This window comes from Mesoplodon mirus (assembly GCF_964341445.2).
Source record: "Mesoplodon mirus genome assembly, chromosome: X".
In the NCBI taxonomy this organism is placed as follows: Eukaryota; Metazoa; Chordata; class Mammalia; order Artiodactyla; family Ziphiidae; genus Mesoplodon; species Mesoplodon mirus.
In genome coordinates, this window is record NC_138981.1 from 10,237,259 (window position 1) to 10,258,466 (window position 21,208).

Genomic DNA, 21,208 nt, shown 5'->3' on the forward strand with positions numbered 1-21,208 from the left:
AAGCCTTTGCAGGAAACTGAGCCCAAATAAGGACAAACTGCAAACACATTCCCTCTGCTCTCCAAGAAAAAGTGGGGATGTTTCTGTCCTTAGGCCTTCAAGGAGAACTGAGCAATGCCCCCCATGCTTGGAAGGGCCTGGTAAAATTCAGAGCTGAATCCAGTCTCAAGAGATGAGCTTTAAAGAAAACAGAATACTTTGGCAATAGGCTGCTAAGCCTTTCCATCATGTTTTGGCTGCAAGAGCAATCAGCCTTGTGGGCTCAAGGAAAAAGAAATGTGTGACTGATAAGCCTAAACCTGCCCTGCCCTTTCCAGTAGAAGCAGAGAGAGGAGGGCCTGGATTTTTCTTAAGAGTAAACAGGTTTTCAATTCAGGTTGGAATCACAACTGGCCGAGAAGCTGATAGGGCCTCCTTATCTGCTCCACCTGCTGGCTCGCAGTGACCTTTAGCAATTGCTCAATTATGACCTGTTGAAAGAAATCTTGTCAAGTGCACTGTTTTCCCAAACGTTCCTTGGTTAAAACAATCTACAAAAGAAAAAAATGTGAAGAGCTGGCCACCTCTGTATTTACTACAGGTGGGTATGGGAGATATCCTAGGAGATAGGTCTTCCAGGAGAATGAATGATCAGCTGAGCCGTCCTGTCCAGAGGCCTTCCGACAAACCAGATTAGCTGTGATGCAATTGTGGAATTATGTAGCGTATTTCAAGGAGACCTCATAGATGGCAGTTTGGCATCAGGCAGCCATTTGGGGTGCAGCCTGTTTCAGGAGCCAAGTTGCATACCAAAAGCAGAAGGACTCACTTTTATAGGGAAAGAGGAGTGGAGGGAGGTATTTGGTGATGGTGAGAAATAGAACATATTTTGAGTTTCTTATAAGGAGTTTCTTATATGTTTCCTGTCACATCTGTCTACAACCCTGATTCCCCTTTACAGTTCATCGCCTGAGTTAAAAAAAAAAAAAAAAAAAAAAGCTTAAGGTAGAAATAGCAGGGGCAGGCTCACCTACGGTCCATCATTTTGTTGAGTTTTGTGGGAGGGAGATTCTGTAAAACATTTATCCTCCACTCCCTTAACCTCCATGGTGCAAGGCGGTTTTCACACAATCTTTCCTGCAGCAGAAAAGGCCCATCAAGCGCTGACCTAGTGGGCCTTCTGGGCTCATTCATTCAAGATGGGCTGGTATCAGGTACACCCTGTGCAGGCCCACCTGTATCTTTGCATGGGTAACCTATTCCTCAAGTTTTCCGAATGGTGTTGCTTCTGATCTGCCTGGAATTGCTTGAACTTGATTCTGTTGGAAGGTAAAGTGATACTAGAATTGCTTTTTTTACTTATCTGTCTTCCCCACTGGAATGCGCTCCTTGAGGACAGGTATCTCATTATATTGGCCATTGTGTTCAAAGGGCCCGGTATAAAGCTTGGCACACAGTAAGTGTTTAATAGATGTTTCCTGAGTTTTTATTGGATAAAGGAAGCAGACAGACCTTTTCAAGACCTTTTATAGTCCAGTAAGTATAGCATAGTGGTTAGGAGCAGAGATTATAGAACCGGATTACTTGGTTTTGTGTCCTGTCTCTTTCAACTTGTGACTCTGGCTAAGTTCCTTAACCTTCTTTGTGCCTCAGTTTCATCACCTTTAAATTGGATATACTAATAAGATCTATCTTATAGTATTATGGTGATTAAATGAGTTAAAACTGGAAAATGATAGGCACTCAACTGTGTTAACTCCATTATTTACAAAAATGTCCTGATGGCTCACTTCTATGTTCTCGCAGCTTTGTTCCATCCGCACTGTGCCCCAACAAAGTAATCTTTCAATAAAATATTTTCTCATAATAAATCATTATATATGCCGTCATCTCCCTTGCAATGGCTGCATTATATAGGGCAAAAAACCCTACAGGAGCCAATGTCTTCAAATCTACCCTCGATAAGGCAATGCTTAATAAATATCCAACTGGCCAAAAAAAGGCGGAAGATGGACTTTTGGAGCTATTTGAAGCTCTTAGGGACCTAAGCATTTTTAACATTTAATACATTTTGATGAAGCATTTTCAGTTATCAAACATAAGAAGGATTTGTTTATGCACGGGTCTGTTTGAGTAGATTTGGTTGATACCCCATATTTTCCATTAATTCTAAACTATAAGATGGGAACCAAGTTAGAAGAGTGAGTTCAAGATCTTTGACAATGAATTTTCTTACATCTCCACCACTTCTGAAAATATTTACATGTGTTCCTTGTGGGAAGTCTGAGAAGTTATAAATATGCCAAGTGTGTCTTGATCCATTCTTCCAAGCACATCTCTGAGGCTGCTGGAAAGGCCTAACTCTGAATTGTACTTGACATTCAGTGGAGAAGGACCTGGCAGTGAGCTGACTTCTACCAAAGCAACCCGGAGCAGGAAGCTGGCGGAGGAGAGACCGGGATCTGGATGGTGAGTGTTTGCAGTTGAAACTGCTCGGTTCTTGAAACAAAAATTCATTGGTTTGTGTGCCCTGCAGTTGGGCTCTCCTGGGGGGCTCTGAGATGCCAGCACTGGTCACCCCTGAACTCCATCCACCAACACCAGCTTGTCTCCCTGGTTTACCGTCTGCTTCTTTCTTCACATGTTATCAGACTCCGCAAACAGCGATCGGGTAGGACTCAATGAGGGCAGAAAAGGAGCAGAAGCAGTACCTACAAAATGGTCTGAATTGTGGAAAAAGAAAAAAAAATCACACTCGGGCATAAATTGGAGGAAAAGACACTAAAAAAATTAGCAGAGCTTACAATGGGGGTTTAATTTGTAGCTGATTTTTATTTTCTTCATTATGCACACCTGTATTTTTTTTTTTAAATATCTCTAAAAAACCTTCTACTCTAATCACATATAAAGGAATTAAGTTCTATTTAGAAAACTCTCCACATGTTGTGGGGAGAACCGGCCCGTCCAGGTTTGCAGCCACGTGTACGAGGGGGCCAGGTTTCTCCCACTCAGGGACCGCAAGGGCTTGCTGGGTGTCCTTACGTCTAACTCCACTCTTAAGAGTTCTGCCCCTTTACTTGCTGGTACTTTCTGGAGGATGCTTCCTCAGCCCTCCCCCGTCACCCTCCTTGAGAGATGAAGGCGGGGCTGCATCTGAAGCTTGGAGCACAGCCTCACAGGAAGGAAGCTGTGTGCTTCAAAGCCCACCATTCTGCCCATTCCCAGGGGCCTACAGGACCCCCAGAGGGTCAGACTGAGCCACGTCATCCAGCGGCGCCAGTCGGTGCCTGTCTTTTGCAAATGATTATGCTTTGCTGGTTAATGGTAGCTTAATACGTCAATAAAGGGGGAACATCCGTGTTGTCACCTGGTGAACCAGAACGATTTCCTTTCTTTAAGAAGAGAGGGACGGTTATGATTTCATAAAAGCTACCGCTTGGAGTGGAAGCTTAGACTTGCTACAGACATTTTCACTTTCTCGTGAACTCGTCTCTTTGTCTTTTGCTTTGGGAAAAGGTAATTTGGTGGACTAGAGTGCAGCTTATTTTTGAAGCTCCAAGGTGGAAAGCAATAGTTAAAATATCGATATCCGTCGAATATCCACAGAACCTGTCAGTCAAAGGATAGAGCCATTTGTACAAATGCTAATGACGTAGCAAAATATGGCTTTAAAGGGATTATTATTATTATTTTTTATAACCTAAAGGAAATCCCTATCTAGTGAGAGGGATTCCATTTACTCCACAGGTTGCTGGCCTAACCTAAGAGTTCCTCCCCATCTGCTCCAAAGCGATTTGCCATTATTTCTTGTCTAGCCTTCTGTCTTACAACCTCCAAGGTCTCTCTTTGACTAAAGCAATCGTGTATGTGTCTTATCTTCCTTTTTCAACTAGAGCTCATCAGGCGCAAGTGTCAGGACTGTTGTATTTTGGGAAACTCTACACTGCCTGTCTCAGTTCCTGGCACACACTCATAGCTCAATTCATTATCAGCAGACAAATGAATTTTAAATCTATTCATTGGCCACTGTTTCATTTTTTCAGTCAGTCGCTCGATATATTTTTTGAGCACAAGTATGGGCCAGTCATGTTCCAGGTGCTGGGGACACAAATTTAAATAGACTGAAATCTGATCCTTTGGAAACCTGCATTCTCTTGGGTTTGACTGATTACTGCACAAACCTTTAATTTCCTTGTTAAGTGACTAGTCGCTGACCCCTGGGGGTTCATCTGAAAGGAGGTAGGAGGATATTTTTTGGTGGATTATCCTTTCTCTAAGGATGTGATCCAGGAGCAGGAAACAGATAAAGCCTTTAAAGGAGACCTGTAATTTCAAAATTTTGGCCCAGAACTTCATGAGGTTAAAGGTACCGCCCAGATAGATGCCTCTCTCACGGGAAAATTGGTCTGATGTGGAAGGGATGAAGCAAAAGGAGGTAGGAACTGTGGAAGAACAACTTAAATCATCCCCCTCCTTTCCCACATGGTCCTCAAGTTGAGAATTTGGGAACTCTATGACTCAGAGAAAACAAGGAGCTAGGAGCTAGGATGAAGAGGATGGTGGCTGCTCACTTCAAGGGTGTCAAGAAGCCTAAAAAGGATGTATTGAATAGGCTGAGGAAGACCCACAGGGCCTGGGGCTGGGGCTGGGGCTGGAGTTGGGAGCAAGGAAGCGAGTGACCCATGCAATGCTCTGAAATTTTAGGATGGGTGCCAGACTTCCTATGGGATGTGCGATGCAGCCCCGAGCTCTTTTATCTAGACATTAAAGGCAAGCCTGGGCCTGGAAGGCTGGGGTGCATGGGGAGTTCAGATTGTTCTGTAGTCGTGACCTTCTCCTCCAGCGGGGAAAGCAGTTCGTTGGCAGATTTTTAGAGAATTCGCAACATGTTTATTGGGTTGGTATTTGTATTGCCTCACTTCCAGCAAATCCAAAAACTTTAAAAGATCTCTGGGAATAAGAGGGTCTCATTTAAAAGCCTTTCACTCATACTTGGAAACAAACTTTCCCTAAATGAAAAGTAGACAGAATATAATTCAGAGTTGACATCATGTAACCTTCTGAATCAATCCCCGTAGCTTTGTGAAACTGCAGGATACATTATTTGCAGCGGCCCCCGTGGGTCTTAGCAGCCCACCATGTTTCTCTGAGATCCAGAACTAATCGCAGGAAAAAGCAGAAAGGCCTTCAAGCGCATGGTTTTGACATGTTCCTTGCCCACAAAGGAGAAGCTGTTTTCCACGGAGAAATGCTGCTTCAGTGAGAAGCTGATTCATCAGCAATCTATTTGCACCCGCTGCTTTGTGCAAATAAAAAACAAGTGACCTTGACCAAAACTCCCAGCAGTGAAGGGGCAAGTGAAGAGTGGGTGATGCTTCTCTCCCAGCTTCTTCGCCAAACCTCTCCATCCCCATCCCACAAGAGCAACTAAACCCAGGGGAGCCCACGCTTTCACTAAAATGACAAATTCACTTTGATCAGAACAAACTCCCACGTTCCCCAAAGATATACACCCCTGCACAGTGCTAGCTCTGGCTTTATAAACTTTGGGAAGGAAGATTCCGCAGGTCACCTTGGTTCGGGGGAGCCCCATGTGGCAAATTACCTCTCCTCTGTGTCTGCTGAGAGTGAGGATTCAGAGATAACTTGGAACCCGAGACTTCCGCCAAAAAATGTAAATGTCTGCTGAAGAGGTCACTGTATTCACAAAAACGACCAAAACAGGTCACCACAGTAACACTCAGGCGGGTCAGCCACGTGCCTGTCCGGCTTCCACGTGCTGGCTAGCCTCTAAACCCCTTTGGCTTAACCTCTTCCCTTTGGAGGGTGAAAAACGAATTGAATAATGGAGAACGGTTAGCATCAGAAGATTTCATAATCTTTTCATGCATTTGCTCTCCTAAAGCTGACTTGGAAGATCGGAGAAGCTTCTCTTGTTGTTACCCTTTAGCTCTTTACCTTGATGCTATATTTTGCTCCCTTAAAACTTTTAATGGTCTCGGATAAATCAGAGCTTTTACATCTCCACCACTTTTTTGCAATCAGAATACTCTGCGTCCTAATCTAGGACTGAACATGTCTAATGGCTCATTTACTTGTGATCACATTCTGCTGTGCTTTCTGTTCAGCAGAGAGCTTTTCTGCATTGATGAGTTCCCAGTCCCGCTCAGCTTGCAATCAGGTTTTCCAAAAGTTTCCATTGATCTCCTTAAGGGTAAGAAAGGGAATACCTTAGAGGTCAAGACAGAAGGCAGGCAGTGGGCCATGCCAGAGCTAAAACTGGATGTCTAGGCTTAGCAAAAAAACACACAAACAAAAAAAAACAAAACCCAAGCCCCATGCTGCTCTTTCTCTGCCCTACAGGTTCTTTTTTTTTTTTTTTAATTGAAGTATAGTTGATTTACAATGTTGTGTTAGTTTCAGGTATAGCAAAGTGATTCAGTTTATATATATATATATATATATATATATATATATTCTTTTTAATGTTATTTACCATTATACGTTATCACAAGATATTGAATATACTTCCCTTTGCTATATAGTAGGTCCTTGTTGTTTATCTATTTTATATATAGTAGTGTATATATGTTAATTCCAAACTCCTAATTTATCCCTACCCCTCTTTCCCCTTTGGTAACCGTAAGCGTGTTTTCTAAGTCTGTGAGCCTGTTTCTGTTTTGTAAATAAGTTCATTTGTATCAGGTTTTTGGAATCCACATGTGAGTGATATCATGGTATTTGTCCTTGTCTGACTTACTTCACCGAGTCTGACCATCTCTAAGTCCAACCATGTTGCTGCAAATCTCTGCCCTGCCGGTTCTTATCTGCGGTGAACCTGCCCCCCTCAGTCTCTAAGACTCAGCCCTGGCATCACTCCGCAGGCTGTTGGAAGTTGTCCCTCACGTGTACCTTTAAGCGTCTTGCACAGTTTTCATTCCAGCATGTTCCTCCTGGTTTTGTAACTATTTGTCCACTTGTCTGTCACGTCTAACATCTGACACCCTCTCCTCTGGTCTGTGGTCTTTGTGCATATTCTTAACTAGTGCCCAGTAAATGCCATCTACCCTTACCACAGAGCAGCGTTTGTCAACTTCAGCGCTATTGACATTTGGGGTCAGCTCATCCTTTGCGGTAGGTGCTGTCCTGTGCACTGTAGGATGTGTAGCAGCAGCCCTTACCTCTAACTCACTAGATGCTGGTAGCAACCCCGGCTCCCAACCTCCCCAAGTCGTGGCAATTAAAACTGTCTCCAGAAATTTTGTCTGCCAAACATCCCCCTGGGGGGTGGGGATGAGATGTCCCGCCTTCCCCCGACACTGAGAACTGCTGCCATGGAATAAGACTAAAAATGTGGGTGCAGTGATTTCGTCCACATGGTTCTTAATCACACGGACTCTCCAAAGCTATTACAACTGCCCTTTATTTAAGAAGAAAACACCAATGTTTTACCAATGCAGCCTTCAGATCCTCCTTTAAAAATACATTCTGTGATCATATTAAAGTCAAAGTCAAAAAACCAAAAGATCCCTGAGAGGTAGCTTTACTTGCCGGCTCTCTAGGGTAATAATAAAAAGTAGAGAGTGTGGACCCACTGCTTCAGTTTGAAATCCAGTTCTACAAGATACTGTCTGTGTGATCTTAGGAGCATTGCTTAGCCTATCTGTGCCTGCTCAGCTAAATAATAATCCAATTCATCTAAATCATAATGTAGAATTAATAGTACCACTTAACAAAAAGAGTTGTTGACAGGGTTAATACTTGAGTTAATATTTGAAAAGCTCGGGGCTTCCCTGGTGGCGCAGTGGTTGAGAGTCCGCCTGCCGATGCAGGGGACACGGGTTCGGCCCCAGTCCGGGAGGATCCCATGCGCCGCGGAGCGGCTGGTCCCGTGAGCCATGGCCGCTGAGCCTGCGCATCCGGAGCCTGTGCTCCGCAACGGGAGAGGCCACAACAGTGAGAGGCCCGCGTACCGCAAAAAAAAAAAAAAAGAAAGAAAAGCTCTTAGAATAGTCCTCAGCACAAAACAAGCAAGACATTAAGGTCAAATCCGAGAACTAGGGGAATATTTAAGAGGGCTCCAAATTACGTTTGTTTAGAACTATCTGGAAGCTTTAAGTTTCTGTTGCCAAAGGGATCAGAGTAGATCCTGCAAAATGTACAAAATACCTTTATACCTCCAACATTTTAGAACTAAATTGTAAGATTAGGATCAGCTCTGTAACCTTCTGTGCTTAAGACTTGATCTGCCTTCAGCTGTGACTCCAACTACTTATTTTTGTAAGTATGAGATACAGTGAATCTCAGTGGATAACCTGGGGCATCTCCTTGCGTCTTGCGTGTACCAGTCATCGGGTTCACACTTACCTACTAGAAGCAGAGTCACAGAGACCAGCTGGCCACCGTTTTTGACAACACATTCAAGTTGGTTTGGGTGTTCGGAGACCTCGCGCCATTAATCTCCAGGGAAGTTCTCTTTTTAAAGTTTTCTCCCCTTTTCATAGATTAAAAAACAGAAAGAGTTTAAAACATGTTATGCCTTTGTTCTCACTGTGCGGTGGTTTTTAAACTGTCCTCTGTGATAATAATTTCCTGTTCCCACTGTTCAGTATTGTATTTTAGAGGCAGTGTAGTTCAGGCGTAAGAACATAGCCTAGGGGCTCAAACTCCACTTCCGGGATGGACGAGATGTGCAGCCTTGGGTGAAGCACTGAATTTCTCCATGGCTCAGTTTCTGTATCTATAAGGTGAAATTGATAGGACTCTTCTCATCAGATAGTTTATGTGAGACTGAACTGAAAGCCTCCTCTTCACACGTCAGCACAGAGCAGGACACATGGTTGAGGTCTGTAGATGTTCGCCATTAACAAGATCTCGTAACCATAGAGTACTTAATACTCTTTCAAGCAGGTTCATGTTCATGATCTCATGGGATAGTGAGGGTATTGTTCAAAAATTGGGGGAAGGTGATTTTAGGCCCACTTGGGAGGGATGACTACCAAGGCAACGAGATGGTGAGGAATTTGCTCAAGGCCACCAGTGAATTAGCGCCATTTGAACCCAGAACTGTATCTCTAAGACCCTGAGTCTCCTGTATGTCCTTTGATTAGTTCTTCTCGAATATTACTGTATATTCAGATGATCTGCAAATGCTGTTCAAATGCAGACTCTGATTCAGCAAATCTGGGAGGGTGAGGGCTGAGATTCGGCATTTCCAAGAACTCCCAAAAGATTCTGATGCTGCTGCTCCATGGACCCCAGTTGGAAGAGCAAAAGTCTATAACTGGTTGCATCATCCTCTGGCATTTCTGACGCCTTGATGCTCATTTTCATCTGAATTCGAGAGGAAAAAAAAAAAAAGTGTGCAAAAGAATCACAAAACATGTCATGGGGATAATCCCCAAGGTTACCATTCTCTCACCACTGTGAAGTTGCATGGGAATTTGTTACCAAAATACCCATCGACCTTCACGGTATCAGTACAAACAGGCAACCCTAAACTTTGCCACAGCCCACAGTCAACAATAAAATTTTCTACTCTGTTGGCTGTTGAGAAGTCCCGCTGGGACCCACAAAAGTCCCTCCACTCCTCCCCCTTCATTTAACACCAGGGAGCTCATTCCCAATGGGGAGCGCCATCCAAAAGAACATTTCCCTTTCTTCTGAAAACTGATTGCTCCCTCTCTGCATACATTTGTTTTTCATTTACACAGATATTTCAGCTATTTTTGCTTTGTTGTATAACCTAGGTAACCTCAACCAGCTGAAGAAAGAACTAATTCCAAATTTCGCATCAAATTCCAGCCCACACCTGAGCTTTACGCAGATCACACAACAGAAAGAATGTTAAGGTTTGCAGGGAGGGCGCCCTCTTTAATCGGAGGTGGCCAGGGTGTCATGAGAGCAGGTACAGATGTGCAGGAGAGGTTCAAGTACAGCTTCTGAAAATCAACGCACGAACGAGGCATTTTTCCTCTCTTCTTTTTTCTCCATATTGGTTTTCTTGGTACTTTTACTTTCAGATTAAGCTGGTCTTTACATATTAGAGGAGGGGTCGGCACATGTTTTCTGTAAAGGGCCAGGTAGTAAATATTCTTGGCTTTGCAGGCCATAAGGGTCTCTGTGGAAAGGACTCAACTCTGCTTTGTAGCTCAAAAGCAGCTGGGAACAATATGTAAACAGTTGGGCAGGGCTGTATTCCAAATAGACTTTATTTATGGACACTGAAGTTCGGATTTCAATTAATTTTCATGGGTTACAAAATATTATTGTCCTTTTGACTTTTCACCATTAAAAAATGTAATAAGCATTCTCAGCTCTCAGGCTGAACAAAAACAGGCAGTGGGCAGGCTTTGGCTCACAGGCCATACCTAGTTTGCCGACCTCTGTGTGAGAGTTCTGTGAGTCCAGCCAAAGGCCACATTCTCATATATTGTAATAATAAAACTTAGATGTAGAAAAGGCTTCCAGATTTCCTGCGCTTATGACAGCAGCTTTAAAGGAAACCAAAGCTGTGCCCTGGGAACTGTTCTAAGTGGTCTGCAAATGGTCCCCCCCCACCCCGTTAGCTTTCAGTATGTAATACATCCTCATTCCCTAGCGCTGTTTAGTTTGTGAATGTGAAACCATCAACTTCCTGTGTCAACTTCAAGTAGCTGAATTTCCCTATTTATTTGAATTCCTTTAGTGGCCCCTCATCTTGTATTTATTTCTTTTAGCTCCAAAGGCTGACCATAGTCGTAGCAAGAGTTTGGAAACATAAGCTGTAATTTTCTGCAAAGGAATATATTCTGAACGATTCATTTCAGTGAAACATCCTAAACTACGTACTTTTATCCTGGTAATAATGATGATAATAAGGGCTCATGCTGAGGCTCTTTACCACTTTGGTTTGTACGTGTAGCTACAAGAATGTAGTGGGGGTTTTTTTTCATGGAGGGATAATTCCATGCATAGCTCAGAAACTGTTTTCAATGTAGCATTTATCTTTGTAACATGCATCTTCAACAACGCACGTGTGCCTTTTGAGTATGCACGACTATTCTGTTCTTCCGTTAGATATTCTAAGCTTATTTTTCTTTTGCATATTTCTTTTCCCATCAGGCATAATCATCTATCAGATTCCCTTCCGTTGTCACCATCCACATGCCCATGAACCTCCGCAGCCTTAACTGTAGGAATTTCTCTGAAGTTACGAAATTCATTTTCTCCAAGCACCTCATTTGTTTAGTTCTCCCCTTTATAGCACTAACTTCAGACAAGATACACGGGCTCTTTGGCCTGGGATTCTTCTTTTAAGGCTTCTGTAAACCATCACCTCATTGCAGATGCAGAGTAAATTTATTACCCAGGATATCTTTTTGTGACCTCATAAAATTAATTTATTTCAACCAAAAGAGGTTATCTGGGGAGAGGGTCAGCAAAAAACATCAGAATAATAATCACTTTTGGACCAGCTGTTGTACTCCATTAAAATCACATAGACTCAAAACCACTGCCGGTGCCCTGTGCTCCTTCAGGAGGTGGGGTGATGGGATGGAGGGGCACCGGCTTGCAGAGCGTGGAGAGATGCCCGCAGACCTGGTGGACGGTACATCTGATGGCTGGGAGGAGCGTTGGTTAGCTCCTCTTCAGATAATCTGCTTGCGTCCTGTTGCACATTTGACAGGGACATTGGGCCATGAAGGCTTTGTCAGAAGGGGAGGAGGGGGAGCGAGGGTGAAGGCAGCAGCTGGGACCCCGCTGAAGTGCTCCACACAGGCTTTCAGATCTCTGTCTGACACCTGCCCTGGCTAGGGGACCATGCTCCCAAGAATTCAAGCCCTGTCACAACACCCTGCGGGATCAAGGACCTCCCTGGGTGTTCTAACAATAAAAGCAGAGTGTCCCGGAGGAAAGAAAAAAAGGGCAGGAACTCTAAGTGAGCAAAATTGGCAGTGTTTTAAGGGCCAAGCTCTTCACTGTCTGTTTCATTGCCAGTTCATAAAATTGGAAACAGAGGAGGCCCATGCAGCTAGCACATCTTTCTTGCTTTCAGTGACTCAGTGCTTTGAAGAAAGTTGATTGAAATGGAAGCACAGTCATCTTCAAATATAGATAAGCAGTTTGGGCTTATGGGCCACGGTATTTCAGAACTGTAGGCCCTTCAAATTCCTGCCCACGCAGAGGAATACTGGCAGAGCATCCCAGTATTTCCCGAGTAGCTGCACTGCTGCGTGGTGGTGGGGGGAGGTGGGGACATACACGTGCAGAAGCTATTTCGGTTTAGCTCAGGATGAGTTCCATGGTGTCTGTTGCACCACAGTTACCCTTTTGATCCGAGGATGTTTGGCTTAGGCTAATTTTAAATGTGCCGGTGTTCCCTGCGTGCAACTTCTGATGAAACTTACCCCAAACACAGAGCTCCCAGAACTGTTTCATTGCACCTGGGGTAACTTTCTGCTCCCACAACACAGGGGAGCAGGTGGAATTCCTCCTCTGAAGACTGTGCCCGGGGAATCGCGAATTTTCCCCGTTTGTTTTTCCCGTGGTAACGACCCTCATTCCCCTAATGTGTCAGGCAAAACAGGAAGCAGCGGACAAGCGTGCACGGAGCCTTTACCCGAGAGCCGGGCTCTTCATCCTCGGCTCTGTTGACCTCTTGGGCTGGATCGTCCTTCGTGGTGGGCACTGCCCTGTCTCATGTAGGATGTTTAGCAGCATCCTTGGTCTCTACCCACAGAAGTATCTCCCCCTCCTTCAGGTATGACAACCAAAATTGTCTTCAGACATTGCCCGATGTCCCCTGGGGGATGAAACTGCTCCTGGTGGCGTACCACTGCTCTTATATGAGGGAATGGTGGCGTACACAGGACCGCTGATGTGATTCCTCGTAGCGTGGTTCAGCCTGAAACACTAGTCACTCTTCTCCTGACTTCTGAAGTGTGTACAGGACGGGCAGCCACGTGAACTCCGTGAGGAAAGTGTCCTTACTTTGTCCTTAGCTCCCAGCCTGGTCCAAACAATGTAGGTGTTCAATGAAAGTGTGACAACTTGAGTTAGATTTTCCTTTATCCTGCTAATTCTTCCTCCTTCCCACTCTGCACAGAAGGTTTAGGGCTGGTGACTCCCTTGGCTTGGAAACTGGAAGGAGAAGACACTTGGGGTTGGGTCCCCAGTCCTGGGGCGGTTTCAGATCTCAGTTTCCTTTTCTTAAACACCACATCTCAACTCAAGGGCACCCCAAGAATCCTGCTTACAGTGTATGTTTGAGGGAATGTCTCTGTGCTGAGTAAGTCTTATCTTCCCACTTTTTCTTCCTCAGTAGAGCTTCCTCAGCTTTGTCCTTGACCCCCAGCTCTTCATGGTCTGCACGTGGCCTTCACTGGCCGTCAGTGACCTCCAAGTCTTTGTTTCAGCTCCCCACGTTCCCGCCACTCGGGAAGCCCCCTTTCTGGGCCCTCCGTCCCGGGCATTGTCTCATCACAGACAATCATTCATGGACAGTTCACACAAGAAGCTCTTAAGGTAGAGCCCATGAATGGGACTTAGGGAATCGGTCATTCTCTGAATCATCAGCTGACCCTTTGCACGTGGGCATTTAAACCTTCCCTGAGCAGAATGTCCATGGCTTCCATTGCATATCCGGAGGGCTTTAGGACACACAAAAATCTCCAGATCCGTGTCTCTAGACCCTGGCCCAGCAAAGTTTAGCTGCACCTTGAGATCCTTTAAAGAAGATAGTGGCTCATACTCTATCCGTGATCTTTTTTTTTTTTTTAATTTTTATTGGAGTATAGTTGCTTTACAATGTTGTGTCAGTTTCTGCTGTACAGCAATGTGAATCAGTCATATGTGTACATATATCCACTCTTTTTTGGATTTCCTTCCCACATTTAGGTCACCACAGAGCATTGAGTAGAGTTCCGTGTGCTATACAGTAGGTTCTCATTAGTTATCTATTTTATACATAGTAGTGTATATATGTCAGTCCCAATCTCCCAATTCATCCCGTCCCCCTCTATATGTGATCTTTAGGGGAAGGGACTAATTCATTATCTCAAGAAACGCAGATTGAGCACTACTATACATTAGGTACTGGGCTGGGAATTAGAGATACAGCAGAAGCAAGAGAGAAGCAGTCCCTACCCTCATGGAGGTTACAGTATTGGCATGAGCCAGCTCAAGGAGAAGACAAGAGGGGCCAGCACACAACCCTGAATGCAACCAGCGTCTCTGGTCATTTCAGAAAGTGGAACATGAGAACTATGCTGTGTGCAAGTTTCATAATGAAAGAATCCCTCCATGGGTCTGTATAGGTCCAAAGCATTATGAAGAGAAAGCAAGTATCATAAGAAATATGGAGTCTAAGAAACCAAATGGACAGAAAGGCATGTAAGCCTTTTGTATGGGAAGAAACTTACCAGGGAATTTTGGTCCAGGTTTTTGAAAGAAGAAGTGTTAAGCTCTGAAATTTCTTTGGAAAATTTAAAAGAAACTTGAAGAATTCATTGAAGTACAAATTTGATTAGAGTAGAAGAGGTAACAACACAGTATATTTTGTTTTGTTTTTACCCTTCCATCTTACAGTGCTAGAAGAAAAAGCAGGGGGGCGGAGAAGGCTGCTAGGAGATTTTGGTGAATGGAAAGTTCTCCAAAAAACCTGGATCGTTTTGGTCTAATAGCCCTTGGTGACTTCATTCTGCATGGGAAATAGCTGTGGAAAAAGGATGTCGACCATTATTTTTCTTCATTGAATCATATAAAGAATGATATTGCAAAAGGAATCAGAAGTTGTGCCAGAGATGATTATATAATTGATTCTCCCATTTTAAGAAAAATATGCTCAAAAACCATTTCAAAACTAGATTTTCATTTTTCAGTATACTGTGCCTTGGGGGAATGTGTAACAAGTCACGTGGCCATCTCCTCCTGCCCATTAACTGTTTAAGAGAATATTGTCCAAAAAGAAGAAAATAGGGAGCACAATGATTATGTTCTAGATCAGAAAGGCAAACAAAAGAACTAACATGGTTATTTCAATAAAAAAGCCTTAGAAACAAGGCAAGTCTTATGTCTCTAGACAAGAGAAGGAAGCATTCAACAGGGATATATGGGAATATTACCTTATGAGGCAGACAAGAGAGTTAAAGTTTTGATGAGAATCATATAACATACTTGAAAGTGGCTTGATTTTCCAGGTATTTCCAAAATTTATTAATGACAGTATTTGTAAAGATTTTTGGGTCTCCTTATTAGAACAAGAGGTATCTTAAGGAACTGAGAAAACTTAGCCTGAGCCCTCTAACTCACCACTGAGGACTCAGAATGCAATAAGCACCAGAAAACTGAAGGTCAGAATTTGGATTCTGAATACCATTAACCAATGGATAAGAGCCTAACATAATTATCGCAGGTTTGATTTCTGAGCTCTTAATAGAAGAACCAGTCGTCATCAGCATCAAGTGATGGCCCTCTGGAAGGAATAATGTCAGGTCAATCTAGCATCTTTTTTTTAATTTAAAAAAATTTTAATTTATTTTTGTTTATCTTTAATTTTAAATTTCTTTATTTTTATTTTTATTCTATTTATTAAAATTTTAAAATTTTGATTTCTATTTTATGTTGGAGTACAGTTGATTTACAATGTTGTGTTAGTTTCAGGTGTACAGCAAAGCCATTCAGGTATACATATACATATATCAATTCTTTTTCAGATTCTTTTCCCATATAGGTTATTACAGAGTGTTGAGTAGAGTTCCTGGTGCTATACAGTAGGTCCTTGTTGGTTATCTATTTTATATATAGTAGTATGTATATGTCAATCCCAACCTCCTCATTTATCCCTTCCCCCCACCTTTCCCCTTTGGTAACCATAAGTTTGTTTTCTAAGTCTGTGAATCTGTTTCTGTTTTGTAAGTAAATTCATTTGTATCTTTTTTTTTAGATTCTGGATATAAGTGATATCATGTGATATTTGTCTTTCTCTGTCTGACTTAGTTCACTTAGTATGATCATCTCTAGGTCCATCCATGTTGCTGCAAATGGCATTATTTCATTCTTTTTTATGGCTGAGTAATATTCCCTTGTATATATGTAACACATCTTCTTTATCCATTTCTCTGTCAATGGACACTTGGGTTGCTTCCATGTCTTGGCTGTTGTTAATAGTGCTGCAGTGAACATTGGGGTGCATGTATCTTTTCGAATTATGGTTTTCTCTGGACATATGCCCAGGAGTGGGATTGCATATGGTAGCTCTATTTTTAGTTTTTTAAGGAACCTCCGTATTGTTCTCCATAGTGGTTGTACCAATTTACATTCCCCCCAACAGTGTAGTAATTTCTTTTCTTGTTTTTTTTTTATTTTTATTTTTCAAATTTATGTATTTAAAACATTTTTATAGTATGTTTTTAAAATAAAGTTGCTACATTGGTGGGACAGTGATCTGAGAACATCAGGGAGAAGACAACGAATCCATTGCCTTAGAACAGACACAATTCAAAGGTTCTCTGCCATGTATGTGACTTCCTACCAGTTGGCATGTAGGAATATAACATAATACATAATTTTTTTTTTTTTTTAGTGAGAGAGATGAAGGCCCTGTACTAAGCAACACCAAAGATTTAAAGAAATGTGGTTATAGCTGTAGTTCATAGTGTTTTTCTTTGAGTGAGAGGCAAAATGTTTGAGAATCTAGAATGTGACAGAGACAGTCAGTGGATTGCAGACCTAAACGACAATGTTATCACCTGGGCTTACTATTTACAGGCATTTGTAAGTTGCATACAGCCTGTATAACAGAACTCTGACATGGATTATCCCAGAGCCCTTTCCTGTGGCCAATTTGACGGAAAATATCCTGGGAATCTCAGGGGTTAGGCGTTTTTCTCGGTGGAATATTACTGTTGGGGTTAAACCGATTGTTCTGATACTCCCAACCTCCCCACATGAAACTGCCTTAGCAGTGGGAACGTGTGGTCAGACTGCAGGAACTCATGCAATGATGTGGTCTAGGTGTTTACTATTTTTGTAACAAATGTATCAACAAAGCACAGTCTCTGTTTAAGTTTCAGGAGAAATGCCAAAACTGAAGGGTAGCCTCAAACAGGAGCCCTCTTTTACACACATATACACACACACATTTACACATACCATAAATAGCAGGACATATTTGTTTATTTCTCAGATACTTCTCTCTCTGCCCATACTCCCTCAGCTCCACTACCAAGATGGTTAAAATAAAGACAGAAATACACTTGTAATCTTTTATCACTAGATTGCAAGCAATGGTTTTTAGAACCTGGATGTCAGCGAGTCCCTGTTGGTGGACTAGAGGCCTCAAATGGGACAAGTAAAGGTTGTGTGAGGTTGGTATCCGTTCGAGAAGGCACTGGCTTCTGGATCTTTGCAATGATTGCTGTGGAGATTAGGGTAAAATATACTTGAGGCAGTTTGTTTTTCTTTGCACAAGGAATTCCATCCAACGCACATGGCCTTGAAAATAGGCTCTGGGCTTGGAAAGAAAGCAAGTACCTGTAGAGAGACAGATTTTAGAAGCAAGAAGGGTGCTCTCTGGGTGGCCGCCACCAGCAGATTCCATTTCATTTCTAAAACTGTAATTTCTCTGTTCATCCATGTGTTTGCATAGGGCTTTCTCATTATGCATTGTTTTGTTTATTTTGATTTTGTTCTGGAATCCAATACCAACACGCTGTGAGGAGTAGCTTCTACACAGTGTTTATGGACAGCTGTAGGCAAGGATCAAGTCAAATAGCATATATACTCCCAGTGGGATTTTCCTCCTTGCACTTTATAATCTTCGCATTGCTAAATTCCTTATACTACAGTTGCTTCTCTCCATAAGAATTGTCAAGGCACTGCCAACGCAAACGTCAAAAAGCTAGAAATAGGATCTTTATACAAATATGTGGAGAACATGTATCAAAGCCATATTAAATTCACTAATGAGGAAATGGTGTACGGGAGAGACGGATGGATATATAGTCAGTGGAAAAAAGAATGTTAAAATATGATTGCAAAGATAAATACAAAACTGCTTTACGTCGTACAAGGCAATAAAACTGTAACCTTTGAGGTTATCGTTTTTAGCAAAGAGAAATCATTTGCAACTCTACTGGACAAAAATCACTTGTAACTTATCACTCCATGTGTTAATAGCTAACTTGGTAGAGTCTGGTCCTAATCAATGGTAAATAGTAAGTCAAACAAAGATGCATTTCCATAGAGAATTAAATACTCTTGGCTCAGTAGACAGTGGTTCAGTATGACTTTGAAAGGACTTGCTGTCATCCTTTTGCTTATTTCCAAGCATTGTATAAATATTCTTCACAGGGCCACACCTAAGGCTTTCTGTCTAAAGTCCAGTGGAAGGGGATTTTATGGGTCTTGGTGTCTGGAATCCCCTCATAATTCCCCAAAAGCCCTATGTCATGAAAAGCTTCAGCAACCAAAGGAAAACCCCAATATTTCAAATAAGAGATCTCCAAGGGTTTGTCTTTCTAACAGCAAGCTTGGGCCACGCACCCAAGGCAGAGGTGGCTCCCTCTTCGCCCAGCAGCTCGCTAGATTGTAGACCAGCAATCTGCAGGGCATTGTGTGTTATATCCTATCGTAATCTGAGGTTTTGAGGGGTGTGACTGGCCACAGCTCCTCAGTCAACATTTTGCTAGCCCCCGGTGGCAGTCAGAAAGTCCTTTGGAATGTTGCAATGAACAAAGCCAAAAGGCCACAGGCCATCTCAGGCAGAGGAAACCACAGACAGACTCTGCCTTCCCCAGCCTCCCAAGTCGAGTTGACCCCATTCATTTCTCCGTATTTGAAGTCCTGTGACCTTAGCAAAGGTTCAACACGCAGTGCCGACTAAGCAGGCAGGCACAGACCTGCAGTTCTTGACACAAGCTTTGGAGGCACGAGAGTTCAATTCCATTTCTGTGTCTGCCATGTAGCTGTCCCTGCTCTGTCTAGGTTTCCTCATCTACAGTGGGGACGAGGAGACTTAATGTACCTACTCTGCAGAATTGTTGAACGATGGACAAAAACTGTGTTAAAAGGGCTTGTTCTAATCAATGTAGTGATCAGTATTATGAAAGCTCCCCTACACTGGATGCTACCTGAAGTGGGTGCCTTATATACATCCACTCATTCAAATCCTGGAAGGAGCCACACAGCCGTTGGTTGTTAGGAGTGTATATGACAAGTACCATCACTTGCATGCCAGTATCCATCCATCCCCCTGTTCTGGGCAGATACAGCCTCAGCTGTGTTTGAAGTAGCGGTATGCCCTGATCTGTTTCCCCACATCCTCTTATAACTCTGAATAGCCACGTGACCTGATTCAGGCAGAGAGACCTAAGAAGCCTTCTTGGGACAGGAGTAAACTCTGGAAAGCTTTTGCTTCCATGATAAAAAGAGACTGAGCTGGCCAATGTGGCCCTTCCCTCTTCTCTCCCCATTTTCCTCATGCCTTGAATGCAGAAGTGATGCTTGGAACCTGGAAGGTGAGGGAAAGGCCAAGAGAACTGTGGGGACGCGGCCCCAGCTGTGATGGTGGTGAGTGAGGGCAGACTCTTTGATCTGAATATTGAAAACTGCTAAGCTCCAAACTTCCTGTTATATGAGAAAATGAATTCTTCTAGGTTTAGGCCACTCAAGTTGGGTTTTCGATTATTTGCAACTGAACACAACACGAAGCAATGCCACGTACGTGAAACAGTCAGAGTTGAGTGTCTAAGGTAAACTGCGGACTTTGGGTGATGACGATGTGTCAGTGTGGGTTCATCAGTGGTTACAGATGTACCACGCCGGTGAGTAATGTTGATTATAGGGGAGGCCATGCCTGTGTAGGGGAGGGGGAAGTAGATGGGAAATCTGTACTTCCTCTCAGTTTCCTTGTGAACCTAAAACTGCTTTAAAAAATTCAAGTCTTTTTCAAAAAGAGAAAAGAGCTGTGTCTGCAGGAGATTGAAGTTTGATTACTCAACTAATGCCACCTTCTGTGTGAAAGCACAGAGGCTCTGAATTCTGGGGCCTTGGCTTTCCTTATAGAACCGCAATGGCCTCTGTAACCCTCCCTCTGCCCCTCTCTCCCCCAAAAATCTTTCTAAAAATGATCTTCAATGGCCAACTCTTCAAAATTAAGCTTTTAATTGGTGCCCCAAACTAAGGTTGGTCCTTGACATGGAGCAACTGTTTTCAATCAGTTTTCCCTGTTATTTCCATAAATTATAGAAATGGCATGGAATTTAAAATATTTTTCCATGCTAACTTAATTGCATCATTAAGTCAAAAATTTAATGTGGGGATTCCCTGGTGGTCCAGTGGTTAAGACTTGGCACTTTCACTGCCGTGGGCCCAGGTTCAGTCCCTGGTTGGGGAACTAAGATCCCACAAGCTGTGCAGCGTGGCAAAAAAAAAAAAAAAAAAAAAAAAAAAAAAAAATTAATGGATACCTACTAAGTTCCAGGCTTTGGGAAAATAAGAGAAAACACATAGTATTCACAGTCTAGGTTAGATGATAGACTTGGAAATAGATAATTTCCAAAAGGCCAGGAGAAAAATATCTTCGTGATTACTCTGAGTGAAAAGATGAGAAATTTTACTTATTTATGTATTTCTAAACATTCCAATTTTTCTGTATCGAACACGCATGGAATCAGGGAGCTCGGACAACTCCTCAAACATAAAAAAAAAAAATCCTTTGTTGGATAATAAACCTTGCATTTTGATTTGAAAAATGTGGTTACTGGGTTTGAAATATCCCTTGTGGTAGAGAGAGATGGTAAAGGTCATGGGAGCCAACGTTATACACTGACTTTTTTCTAGACCTTGCCCAGCTCACAGACCTTAGAGACAGCCTAAGCCAACTCTCCAATTCTCAGGTGAGGAAACTGAGTCCCAGACAGGTGTATGGCAAATGAGAACTTGATCCCAGTGTGCTGGACTAAAACTAGTGGTCCCGAAACCCTCAGACTTCTCACACGTGGACACAGTATTTTAGAGTTAAAGGTCTTGCTGGGAGGAGACCAAAGTGCTGGAGGAAAAATGGCCTGCTTATCAGCAAGTATTCACAAGCGCATGCTCAGTGCCAAGGATTCTGCTAGAATTTTTTTCTAAATAGATGTTATTTTTTGAGCACTTGTAGGTTCAGAGCAAAACTGAGGGGAAGGTACAGAGATCTCCCATACACCCCCTGTCTCCCCACATGTACACCCTCCTCCACTGTCAACAT

At 42.9% G+C, this 21,208-nt stretch overlaps 1 long non-coding RNA gene across 1 annotated transcript in view; it reads left to right on the forward strand.

Moving 5' to 3' along the window:
• The window catches only part of LOC309796021, a 201,686-nt gene that overhangs the window by 119,081 nt on the left and 61,397 nt on the right, over positions 1-21,208 (forward strand). Inside the window, exon 4 of the long non-coding RNA XR_014292403.1 lies at positions 2,365-2,448. This is a non-coding gene — a long non-coding RNA (uncharacterized lncRNA). The remainder of the gene's footprint in view (positions 1-2,364; positions 2,449-21,208) is intronic.